General features: G+C 38.0%; 1 protein-coding gene across 2 annotated transcripts in view; it reads left to right on the top strand.

Moving 5' to 3' along the window:
* Nucleotides 1-14030, top strand: part of SIRT3 (sirtuin 3) — a 714236-nt gene that overhangs the window by 189626 nt on the left and 510580 nt on the right. The gene's annotated exons all lie outside the window — the stretch shown is intronic.

Below are 14030 nucleotides of genomic sequence, written 5' to 3'. Positions count from 1 at the left end.
TTTAGCATAAGACAGAAATTCTTCAATTTCTTTTTGAAATCTAGATGTAGGATTAATAACCATTTTAACATAGTATTTTTCATCAGATAATTGCCTTAGAGCTTCATTATTATAATAATGCCAGTCCAAAACCACCACAGCACCCCCTTTATCAGCTGAAATAACAACAATATCTCGATTATTTTGTATGTTTCTGATGGCCTGTTGTTCTTGAATAGTAATATTATTAGGACGAAAATCAGATTCTGATCGAACATAATGAAGATCTTTGAGAACATTGTTTTGAAACTGCGAAACAGCAGGGTGCATAGGTGGATGAAAGTTTGATTTGTGATATGTAAATTTATCTAAAACACCAAAATCATTAGTATTGCCAAAAAAAAATTCTCAAATTAAGCAATCTACAAAAAGATATAACATCTTGTGCAAATGAATCCTCAGTAACAAAAAAAACGGGAACAAATGTCAGTCCTTTATTAAGAATGTTGACTTCAGTGTGTGATAAAATATAACTAGAAAGATTTAAAACATTATTGTTCAAAGAAAAATCTACTTCGCCATTGCAAGTTGGAGTAGACTTTGTATATCTGTGATGGCCTTTATGTTTCCTCCCCCCTCTTTTGTACCTGTTCCTAAAGGGGCCCCTGTCAATGATCTCTTGGGGGTGGGTGACCCAGAAGCAGTCTGCAACTCACTCTCAAGGCCAGAGGATAACTCTTCTGTGGAAGAGCCAGTGTCAGAAATATAATTGTTTTTGAGGATGGATTTCGGTCTTTTCCTTTTTGAGGGACGACTATGTTGTATGTTAAATTTTACATGTTTGGTTAAACTAAAAGGGTTGTTGCCCTGATAGTCCGCCAAATCTCTATTGAATTTCTGAATTTTCTTCTATTTCATTTGGGTCTCTAAACTGTTTAAGTCAAAAGCCACCCTATTAAATGTTTTGCAAAAAAAGACTCATTTTCAAAAGGTTTGACGTCGTTGGCAAGGCCTAAAACAATATTTACTTCTTTATCAATTGTGCGTTCATAATAACTGTTTAGTGCCTTGACAAACGACATACTGGCTTGATGTTGTATCCCAGCCCATTCTTGTGATAAGTCATCATCAATTTCAGCCACTAAGGGTTGTATTCTTACCCTTAATCCATGTGGGGTGATATTTTTAGCAATATAAGCCTTGAATAGTTTAGCATGCCGAACGTTGGATCTTAATAGTCGCAAGTGTTTGTGAAGTTTTTCAAACACCAAATTACAAGTCATTTCAGACCCTATAGATTCACCAATGTTTGCTTTTTCCGGGCTGGGACCCAGTCCAAAAGCACTCAAATCCTCTCTATCAGAGGATAATCCGGAGACAAGACTCAATAGGTCCATGACTAAAAATAGTTGTACAAAATAATAATAGACAATAATAGCTACAAGGCTATGTCTAAAAAAGAGACCATAATAGGCCCAAAAAATTGGACTACATCTCAGGAATAAAGTGTACCAAAAACAATAATGTCAAATTAAGCAAAACATCCTAAAGATAGAAAAATGACAGAATAACCTGGATGGCTTGGATGAAAAGAGTATCAAAGACCCACACAAAAATGTGAAGATACAATTAAACTGTATGGTTAAAGAGAATAGGCCAAACAATCAGAAACAACAACCCACCAGTCACACAAAAAAAGGAAAAGACAACCAAAAAACCTAACAATAGAATTAACTAATATCAGTTGTATACTAACACTAAAAATAGACTCTGATACAGTCAACTAACTGAGTAAGAGAAACAATGAAGCAAATTTATAATAAAATAGGAACAAAGAACTCTAATAACAGTGTAAAGTATACCATTGGTCAAAACCAATCCCCAGAGCTAAATAACAACTGTTAAGTATATGTAATCTAGATAGACCTATAACAGAATGTAGGGGAACTTAGAAAACACATAATATATATTAATAACCAAAGAGTTGTGTCATAAATATTCCCCAACATGTAAAATATGTGAACAACTACTATAAAGTGATGCTCACATGAAGGACATGAGGTCTAATGATATACTGTATTCAAATATATAAACAGTATAATTATATTCGAGGTATATACATATGACACTGAAACCAGCATGTAAATAATACAATAATGCAAAGGACTTTGTTATAAGTCAAAAAACATCATCAGCACCAAGGGATGAGAAAGACAGCTATAGAGTAATATATATTAAAAAATTTTTGCAAACCAACAGATGTTGATAAGGGGATAAGCAACACCTAATAAAACACTAATTTGGTGATAATATGTTATAAACAATCCCCACAATGAAAAGAAATATAGGCCAATACAAATGATCAATGGTGCGCACATTAAAGCTTAACAAGTTAAAAAACGACCAACATATGCCTGTGGTAATTATGTATACACTAGATACGCTTCATAACAATAAATATATATGATGATAATACTCAAAATAGAAGTGCACAACTACAAAGAGTGCTCTTCTGTTAAAATAAGCGAATACAGCCCTAAATATATAACAAAGGCAGCAATTAAAGTCTATACAGAATAATTACAAAAGTCAGAACATGAGGCGAAAATATAAAATGCGCCAGCTGCATTTGAATGGCAGTTGAAAATAGTTCGCAAAAACGAAATCGCCAGCCCTGTTAGCAAAAGGGCATAAACAAATTTTTAAACATTGATTACCAAATTGGAAATTGTAATGTCTGATATAATTCGCAAAACCTAATGTCCCGATCCAAAAAAGGAATGACCCTTGGTGAAGAGGCAGTTGCTTGTAGACCAAAGTCAAATACAAAAAATACGTGTATTCACCGATACATAATACACATATATAAAGTGTTCGACAAAGTCCAAATAATTGAAGTCTAGTTCCCCACAATGCAAGTCCACAGTTCACATAAGGTATCCCAGTTGGAAAACCATAGACGCATAAAAATCTCTCCTTCCAAAACAGAAAAAAGCAAGAAACGAGATGGTACGATCCAAATTATTCGCAAGTATTCGAATTACCAAAATAAAGTACATCTAAAATATACTCATCCTCGTTGATGGTTGTTGAGAAGTAGTTGCATCAAACACTCATCGAAAAAGAACCAAATCCAACCATGCGAATGAGTTGCAGACCGCTCCTTAATCACGCCAACACCCTACTGAAAGCCAACAATCCTGATGCAAGCAGCACTTCCTGTAGCAGTAGAAAACTTTACGCAGGGCAAATCATCAAATGGAAATGAATGTTGGACCAGCAAATATCGAAAATGTGGGTATGGAACAATAGCTAAAAAGCTATATCCATATAAAAAATGTCAGGCAAAATGGTCAAAGCCGTGAAAATCCAAATCCCAATATAATGAATCACCAATACAAAGAGTGATTCAAACAAACACGTACATGATACAAGAGGTCTGGAACCCATTCAAACTACTCTGACAGGTACTATACCTGTGTGATGTTATCCTTGTGGTCATTGCATTAATTGCAATAAAATATCCAAAACCAAAGAATTCACCAGCAAGAATTCCCCCACTGTATATGATATCAAGTTTTTCGCAAATTGTAGTTCTGATTGGCTTATTTATTTAGCCACATGTACGTGTGGGGCTTTCTATGTTGGCCAGATGTCTAGGCCCATTAGATTGAGAATCTCAGAGCATATCAGCAACATTAGAAAAGGTAGAATACATAATGCTTTATTTAAGCATCAACTTAAACATCCAACAGCATCTTTTCTTTTTACTATTATTGATATGATTCGTGGCAAATTAACCAACAAAACTGGTTGGCATTCTTTATTAAATTCAAAAGAGAAAAAATGGATTATTAAGTTAGGTGATCTTTTCCCACCTGGATTGAATGACAAATTGTAGCTTTAACCAATCACTTTTTTGTGCAGTGTATTTAATGACAGCTCTGATTGTGCTTATTTCACACTGAAGAAGGCTGTGTATAGTGTACCAGCCGAAACCGGTCTGTGCAGTTTTGCTGTCGTTTTTGTAATAAATTATCAGCTTTATATTGGGTCATGTTATGCTGGCTTTTTTGTTTCTGAGTCACATTAACAGTACCATAAAAACAGTTAACAAAAAACTAGGCTCCCTCTGTAGAATCAAATCCTTTCTTACCCCACTAGCAAGGTCTACTATTGCCCAGACCCACTTAATCTCCACCCTCCTCTACGCCTCCCCTATATATACTAACCTCTCAAAAAACAACTTGAACAAACTGGCTGTCTCCTACAACAATATTGCTAGATTTGCAACAGGCTCTATATTCAGAATCCATCACTGTACTAATTATGAACAACTAGGATGGCTAGAGTTGCCAAATCTACTTTTATTTAAACAATTAACAGTTGCCTACAAAATCCTGTATCAGCCTACTAACACTCCAATTCTTACCAACCTTATCACCCCCTACAACAACCTTAAGACCCTACGCTCATCTAATAAAATATTAGTACAAACAGGCAAAACCTACAATAAGGCTGGCGACTCTTTGTTCTCTAATACCGTGGGTAAAAGCTGGAACTCTCTCCCCAGTGACCTGACCTCCCTTTCTTCACTAACACAATTTAACATCAGGCTTAAAACCTACCTTAAATCCCATTGGTTATGCCCCTGTATGAACCCAGACTAACTACTCATGTTATTTTTTTACAAAGACACCTGTCTTATTAACTGTATATACCAATTGCCTATTGAAAACCATAAATATAACAGGCCTTAAAATTGATTAAAATCTCTATCAATATCCCTAAAATGTCATTAAGACTACCTACCATGTTAACAAAGTTACATGTCATATGATTCTGCAATCAAATGTGTTTTTGAAGTGAACATATTTCCTTATATTTTAATATACTCACATCTGTAAAATCTATCATGTATAAAATAGCTTAATTTTGTATTGTACTTGTGAAATATTGTTTTTTATATATAGTATTTTACTGTGTTTTCGAGGAGCTTTTCTCCCCGGGCCTCTGCTGAAAATGGACATATATCCAGCTGGACTAGCCCGGTCAACAAATGTAAAATAAATAAAAATAAATAAAAAATAAATCTGATAAGGATAGCAGAACCATGGAGAGACTGGATAAAAAGGTGTATACTTCTGCTACCCTACCCTTTAGAGCTGTTGTCTATCAGACACACATGACTAGGTACATTCTCTCTCAAGCCTGTCAGGCTATTAATGATTTTTGTGATTCTGAGGGGAAGGCTTCTGCCCTTGTCTTCCTTTGGATGTCCTCCCAAGTAGATGCACCTGATGCTTTATCTAGAGCTGCTGCTTTTGGGTCTGTTTTGAGGAGATATTCCTGGCTCACACTTCAGCTTTTACCTAATGATATCAAGGCTAAACTGATGAGTGCTCCTCTGAACATTAAGCATTTATTTGGTGCTACTGCTGTGTAGTTGTTTATATCCCTACAAGAAAAAGGCAAGGGCTTACAGGAGTTGAAACACATTTTTGTTTCCCCTCTGCCCAAATTTCAGAGGAATTATCCTAATAAGCCTGCTTTTGTTTGTAGACATTCTCGCCCTCCCCCCAAAGGCAAGAAGGGTAGTAGAAGTGGCCCCCCTGCTAAGACTGCCCAAACTCCTGCTACTCAGAAGCCTTCTTTTCCTGACAAACCAGGTGCTGTTTGACTATCCTGTTCTTCTCCGTTTCATCCCTCTTTTTTTGTGTCTTTTTCAATCTCTTCCTATTTGGGTAAAGGTCCCCCAAGATTTCTGGGTTCTTTCCATAACCTGTCAGGGTTATTACGTGGTCTGGAAATCCATCTCCCCTCTTTTTGTGCATTCTTCATGAGCATCTGCCTTTTTTTCCAGAGGTGCTTCTGGGCCTGTTGGCTCAAGTAACTATTCAGAAAGTTCCAGCTCCTCAGAGGGGGAAGGGGTTTACTCCAGCATGTTTTTGATACTCAGGAAAGAAGGCACCTGGTGACCCATTCTGGAACTTTCTCAGCTAAACATCTTCCTTTCAGATGCTGACCCTTCAAACCTTGTTTCCTTTGCTACTTCATCAGGCTTTTCTGGTTTCTCTGGATCGCAAGGATACTTATCTACATTCCTATTCATTCCACTTTCAGGAAGGTTTTGCACTTCTCTGTTGCTTCCTGGCATTTTGAGTTCTCTTCTTTGCCCATTGGCTTTTCTAGTGCCTCAAAGGTCTTCACCAAATACCTTGATCCTTTGAATGCTTTCTGCAGACTAAGGGGATACAGGTCTTTTCCTACCTGGACAACCTGCTTATTCAGGAATTCTCTCAAGAGATCTTACTTCAGCATCTACACTCTACCCTTTCTGTCCTGCAAAGCCTGGGATTCACTGTAGGTTTCCCGAAGTTATTTCTGATTCCTTCTCAGGATCATGTTTTTCTGGGTTGCAGGATCCAGATTGTTCCAATGCTGGCATTCCTGCTTCCTCCCAAGGCCATAACTCTCATTGCTTTCTTTCATTCCCTTCTTCCTCTGTCTTCAGTCACAGACGTCATCTATCTGAGAGCTCTGGGTTACATGAATTCCACCATTCCTGTGCTCCCTCTAGACAAGCTGCACATGAGAAAGCTTTAGTGTTTTCTAAAGTCTGTTTGGTTTCGACATTCACATCCTTTAGAATTTCTTATCCCCCTACCTCCATGCCTTAAGCTGGAACTTCATTGGTGGATTCATCACTTGTCCCTCAACCCAGGGCTTCCTTTCCAACCTTCAGCCCCATCTGATGAACTTTTCACAGATGCCTCGCACATGGAATGGGGAAACCTCCTTCGGCCCTCTGAAGGTTCAGGGCCTTTGGTCACTCCGTCAAAAGAAAGACCACATCACTGCCAAAGATTTGCTGGCTGTTCAGTCTTTTCGTTCTCCTTTTCTTCTAGGGCCCCTCAATATTCTCACACACAGTACCATAGTGATGTGGTAAATCAACAAGCAATGGAGACACAGTCTTATCTCTTATGCAGGTTAGTGTTACAGGTTTGGGGAGCTGGCTGTCCAGTATCAGGTCACCCTTCAGGCAGTTTACATTCCCTCGGGTCAGAACATTGTGGCAGATTCTCTGAGCAGCTCCATAACAGTATCCCATGACTGGATGCTTCACAGGGATGTGTTTCTGGACATTGTCCACCAGTGGGGTACTCCTCAAGTAGAACAGACATCTTCCTCTATTTTGTGCCAGAGTCCCATGCTGTCTGGCCTCAATGGTGGACATGCTCTCTTTTTCTTGTAAGGGGATGTTATTTTATGGGTTCCCTCTCCTTCTTCTCATTTTGAAAGTCATGTTCAAGATACAAAAGGATGCTCCCAAAATCTTGTTGGTGACTCCCTTTTGGCCCAGGCAGCATTGATTCCCTCTTCTTCTGCTCTTAGCCAAGGGCAGTCATCACAAGTTTCCTCAAATGGTGGACCTATTCACACAAGACAAGGGATCTGTCATCCATCCCAGCTGTCCACTCTTCAGCTGACATAGTGGGAGATAGGTTTTTGATTCCCCTCAGACACTTTTTTTTCTGAGGACATGCTTAGGGTCTGCAGGAGGCCAAGAAAGCCCCTACTAGAAAATCTTACTTATCCAAATGGAAGAGGTTTTCTGTGTGGTGTCTTTCTCTTAACCTGGATCTACATATTGCAGCTGTTCCTTTGGTTCTCTCTTATTTCTGTGATTTTCTCAATGTGGGGTTGGCTTCTTTTTTCGTTAAGGTCCACCTATCAGCTGTCTCTGCTTGTTTGCCGTTGACTTCCCCTTTAGCCTCTAGATTTGAGGCCAAACAGTTTCTTAAAGGCGTACTTCACATTAGGATTTCCAGGATGCCTGTACCTCCTTCCTAAGACATTAATTTTGATTTAGAAAATTAACTTGGGCTCTTTTGAGCTTCAGTTTCCTTACAGCATTTTTCTTGGAAGACTGTTCTTCTTTTGACCCTTACTTCTGCCAATTGGGTGTCTGAGCTGCAAACCCTTATGCCTCTTCCTCCTGTTTTAGTTTTCCATAAGGGTGGGGTGTCCCATCATACTAATCCTTCTTTTACACCCAAGGTGGTTAATGAGTTGTCTCATTACATCCGAGTGACGCCTCCAGGTGCATCTGCAGTTACCTCCTACTGCTCCTCTAGGTGTCAAATATTACTTGTTCATACTTACATTAATAATTCCAAAACCATGCTTCATACAAGGTGTCAGAATATTTTATCTTGAAGCATACATGATGGCAAACACACTTATATTGATATTTGACCTCTGTCAATGAGTATTTGTTAGAATTGTAAGGTGATAACTTCATTTTTAAAGGCTCAGGCCACACCCACTAGGAGTTAAAGGTACACACTCAAAAGAGTTGTACTGGAGGGAATGCAATTTATTCATTTGCCAACTTTTTTCCCTTCTCCGCAGTCTGCTAGTTAAAAGGTTTGCACACTTTGGATTTGCATAGACAACTCTGGTATTGTTTGGATAAAACTAAAGCTTTTCGTAAATCTGAACAGCCTTTTGTTTATATTCATCCGAGGTCTTTAGGTTTGGCTGTTTAAAAGCAAACTGTTTCTTCTTGGGTATTCTAAAACCATTTCTTTTTGCTGTTCTTTTCATGGACAGAGGCTTACTTCTTCTTCTGTTAAGGCTTATTCCACTAGGGCACTGGCTTCTTCTGGTTCTTTTTAAGGGTTTGGATACTAATTCTATTCTTGAGGCAGCAACCTGGACTTCTGTGCATACCTTTACTAAGCACTGTAAGTTAGATGAGATTTCTAGGGCCAGAGCTGGTTTCACCAGATCTGTTCTCCATGGCTTCGTAAAGGGCTCTGCTGGCTCTTCCTCCTCCCAGTCTTCTTGAGCTTTTACTCTCTCCCTGTTGTAAGGAATACTGCAACAGTGATATGGAAGGATATAGTAGAGTTATGTAAAATCTTACAAAAACAGTAGATGTCCTTCTCTTCACTGTTGCAGTATTTGCTCCCTCCTCTCCATGGTCCTTTTATCCTTCTGGATGTACTTGTTACTTACCTTTATCCTTAGACTGGCGTTCCCACTGAGGCTTTTCAGTTCTGAGGATGGTATGTCCGGATGTCACCTTTATGCCATATGCTGTGCGCGATGAGCATATGTATGTCATGCAGTGAACCCTTTACAACAAAAAGTCTTTGGTATATTGGCTGGACAGTGGGCTACCCTTGGCAGGGCATCCATATTGTAAAGGATACTGCAACAGTGAAGAGAAGTACATCTATTATTATGGTAAGGTTTTACATAACTCTACTATCTCATGACTTCCCAATGCTTCTGTCTTCATAGACAGTAGTTTACCAGTCTCACTGACTTACCTCGATATGGTTACTATTCATGGTTTATACAGATCTCCTAGAGTGAGTGACTTGTGTTATGTATTTTAAATTCAACCTTGTATGGAAGAATGGTTAAATCCCAAGCCTTTGAGCAAATCTGACCTGCTGAAGGCTCAACAATATAAACTCCCCCTTTATTCCCACTGTTACTCCTTTTTTGCCCTGTGTGACACATTTATAATGCTTTCTCATGTACCATTTTCCTTGTCCTGACCCCTCACTGATTATGGGTCTATATTAGTTTGTTGCAATGCAATTGCAGTGAACACTGGATCATCGACCCTCATTCAGTGAAAATCCTTTCAGAGATTCACTGAATTTAATGAGGGGAAGTAAATACTTGCCCTACAGCACAACTTTGCCCTTTTCTCCACTGTAATGTGATCTCAGAGTTGGTATATTTAGTTAGGGGGTGTGGGAGAGAAGCCCCCCCCCCACTCTAGGGTGGGTTCGATTTGCGTAGCTGTTGATCCGTTGTGCTGTAGGGCAAGTATTTACTTGCCCTCGGTAAATTCAGTGAATCGCTGAAATGATTTTCGTTGAATGAGTGTCACCGATCCAGTGTTCACTAGAATTGCATTGTGATGAACTAATACAGACTTATTGATTACAACCTATTCCACACTCTTTAAAAGTTTACACTATTTAAATTTTAAATTTTAAACTTTAAGCTTGGCATGCATGCAAGTAGTCCTGTTTCCTTTAGCCTCCCCTTTTTTCTTTTGTTAAGTTCATTGGTTCTATATACTGTATTCACTGGAAATGGCACTTTATCAGTCGATATTTACTTTCATAACATTTCAATAAAACTTTCTCCTCCTCCTTTATTTTCTTATTCACCCATCTATCTTTTTCTGTCTGTAGCTCACCAGTGTTCTTCCTTTTCCTTGTTACCACTTTTTAACCCCATGAGCAGCACTATCCATATTATCTTTCGCTCCTATTCTTTTCCCATATCATCATCTGTACTTTTCTTTTGTCTGAGGGATATTTCTCTTTATAAGCAATCATTTCATGGTCCCCAAATCTGATTTAAATGCTTCTGTTGCTTCATATTCCCAAAACATATGTACATAGTCTCCCCTTGCACATTTCCAGCAACTTCTGTCTGCATTAAGAAATATCTTGAAAAGCCTTATGGGTGTATTAAAGTACCTGTGGAGATATTTCCATGCAAAGATCTGGAATTTTCACATCCTTCGTACCTTCCCAGGGTATGAATATATTTTATCCCACCAACAAGAGCTACTTTTTATTTTTACTTTCTTCTCCCATTCTTACCTCTGCCTAGCTGTCTCTCATTTTGAGCCTTGCTGGAAACTTTTGTATGTTTTGTTGCCTTAACTTTTTCTCTGTCTTCTACCACCTACTTTGCTAAAGCTGGATGCCTATCTTTAGTCTTTGTTACCCAAACTGTATCTCGTACTTTTCTGTTTATTGCAATATGATTTAGAAATAAACCGTCTCACAACTTCATAACCTCTTCCTAGCTCAAAAACTGCCTCTCCCCCACTAGCAACTGGTGTCTGTAAAGCACATTAGTCCTTTTGTAACTCCACCTCCAAGTTGCAGTGTTATACATCCTGATGTCCACTTTAGCTCCAGTAGGTAACATTTCTTGCTACCACTGTCTCAATTCCTCTCTCAGAAAAACTTTATTAACTCATGTGATAGCTATTTCTAGCATCTGTGTCTTAATTTCCAGTGTTTTCCCCTTCCAACTCACTTCAAACCAGTCCCTGTCACCTACCCATGGAGCGTTAGTTATGATTATTTCCACATAGCATCATATTGCTGGGTTGTATGTCTAACCATGTGGGACATGTGAATTAACACACTGTAATTCTCAGTTACCAGGACTCCCAATCCCCCTTGCATCATAGGGAGCATCACTCTGTCCCTTATCCACTTTTTTAACTTCTGAAAAATATGCCTTTGCAGTGGAGTTCAAAAAACCTGTCCCAAGTGTAAAATGTGGTAATACATGCCATTGTAACACTGTGATCCTTTGCTGCATGTCAAGATTCGGGTATTTTCAATTTAAAAGATTCCCTTGACTCAGACTTTGTTTTCTTCTGTGAAACCTGCAGGGATACTTTAAGTGCCTTTCAAGCATACCTTTAAATGTTTTATACCATTATTAGTCTCTTTCTGTTAATTTCATCAACCACCTGTAATCCACATGTAATATTTATCCCCATTATTTTCATTTTTTTCCTCATTTTATTATCTGAAAATTTCCCAAACAGCCTTAACATATCAAAAAGACTGTCCAAATCTTCTTTTGGTCTTAAGATTGCAAGCACAACATCATCTTACAATGAGATCTTAAGCTCCATCTCTTCCCATTTATATCCTCTTATCTGTTACTGTCTTGATGTATTAGACAGTAGTTGTAGATGTAATGCAAATAGCAATGGAAACATTGGGAAAACCAGCCGTGCTCCTTTAATAAGGTTAAATGTTTCTGGTAATACACCTCCCTGTTTTAACCTGTGCTTTGTTCTGTTATGTTTCCTGCATTGGCTGTATAAAACAGCTTGATTCTCGCCCCTTATATAGGTACTGCAAGTCAACCCCATTGAATGCTTTTCTGGCGTCAAGGTAGAGTACTATAGAGTACTACCACTTCCTTTATTATTCATACCAACATCCTATATTATCAGTATTATATGAATTATTTTATCAGATATTCTTTGTTTTGGGAAAAGCCACATTGTTCCAAGATAATTAAGTCTTGCAACATTGGAGCCAATTTGTGAGCCATAATAGTCATGAATACTTTAATGTCATGTATTAAATTGTTATTAGTTGCTAAGATTTTGTGAGTCTAGGATCCCAGCCTTCCTCGGGTATCACCACTATGACACAACCTTTCCATGACTGTGAGACCAACCTGGCAGACAAAATTTGATGGAATAATCATTTGCAAATTTTAGTTACTCTTTTTGGCCTAATCTCCAAAACTTTATCAGTATCCAAACTAACCTTGGGGAGTTAGAGCTTTGTTGTCTTTCTGCCACTTCCTTAATATCTCTTTGCAATTTCCATCATCAATCACTCAGCTGTTCAAGAATTACTACTTTGATTCAAATACTGTTGTATCTTGCTTCTCATTCTTTGCTCCTCTTCTCTTTTGTACAGCTCTGCATAGTAGGCCCTAAATACCTGCATGTGTCTCAGTTAATCCCTGTCCCTCCTTGTTTCTTACTTTGAACAGCACCCTCTCCATCCTTTGTTTTATTTGTATGGCCAATGTTTTCATTGCCACTGGAGAACTGCTGTCAATAATTTTTGGACAGCCGTACTTTGGGCACATATGACCTCATTTTCTATTTTCTTAATATTCTCTCATTTGCCTAATCTGGTTAATTCCTTTCTCATCTAGTTGACTGGCTCTGAGCTGCTGTAAGCCTATACATCATCTTTATCTTATATTGAATTTTATACTTTATCTCCTCATTGATCTTGTTCCCAGTTTGCTGTAGTAACCTCTGTTTCTCCCTCAAAGAACTATACTGGTGTTTTCATTAACCATTTAGTGACTCTTCCCCTTTTAGAAGATAGCAAGAGAACTTCCAGTGCTACCTCTTGAAACCTTCTGATTCATAATTTACTTTCAGCCTTAACTGTAACATATTGAGGGATTTTATAGAGCAGATAAAAAGTACTTTTCAACATGTTGTGTAATAGCAAAGCAACAATAGTGAGGAAAGGGGACATTCAAAGTTTTAGATATTCTGAGCTTTTGATATTTTGTGCCAGTAACAGCTTTTACATGAATGGAAATTATATATACATATATAAATATGTGTGTGTGTGTGTGTGTGTATATATGTATATATATATATGTTTACTATCATAATGCCGATCACGTTATGGTTGACCCTGCTTCTGCGAATACCAAACTGCGACTCTTCAAAACATCGAACACCAAATTTCTGAACGACAAACTGTCGCCCCCTTTTTGACCCATGTTAGGACTGGTGTAGAGGTGTGGCGCGGTCGGAAATGTCAAAATTCAAAGTTTTTTCGAAATTTGAAAGATTTTGCGGTTCTGGTTTTGCAGAAACGATTCGGTGATGTGGCCGGTCGATTATTTGTGATCAACATTATGAAGGTAAACCTATATATATGTATATATATATATATATATATGTGTATATATATATATATGTGTATATATATATATATATATATATATATATATATATATATATATATATATATATATATATATATATATACACATATATGTATATATATATATATTTATATATACACACACACACACACACACACACACACACACACACACACACACACACATGGTGTACCATCATAATGTTGGCAGGCACATCATTGAAACAATTTCCGTGAACTCCAAACTGTGACTCCTTAAAACCGCGAACGCCGATATTCCGAATCACAAAATCTCGCCCCCTTTTTGACCTACGGTAGCACTTGTTTCAGGTATGCTGTGGTCAGAAATGTTGACTTTCGCAGTTTTGTTCGACTTTCTGATGTGTCATGGAATTTGCAGAAACAGTTCGACCATCTGCACGTTTGGGGATGTGCCTGCCGACATTATGATGGTAAACCTATATCTATTTGTCTATAATATATTTATGTATACATAAATTACAAATTCGCCAACTGTGTGTGTGTGTGTGTGTGTGTGTGTGT

Source organism: Protopterus annectens, chromosome 9.part0 (assembly GCF_019279795.1).
Source record: "Protopterus annectens isolate FY-2018-M chromosome 9.part0, PAN1.0, whole genome shotgun sequence".
Taxonomy (NCBI): domain Eukaryota; kingdom Metazoa; phylum Chordata; order Ceratodontiformes; family Protopteridae; genus Protopterus; species Protopterus annectens.
This window is presented reverse-complemented; position numbering and strand designations above follow the sequence as displayed.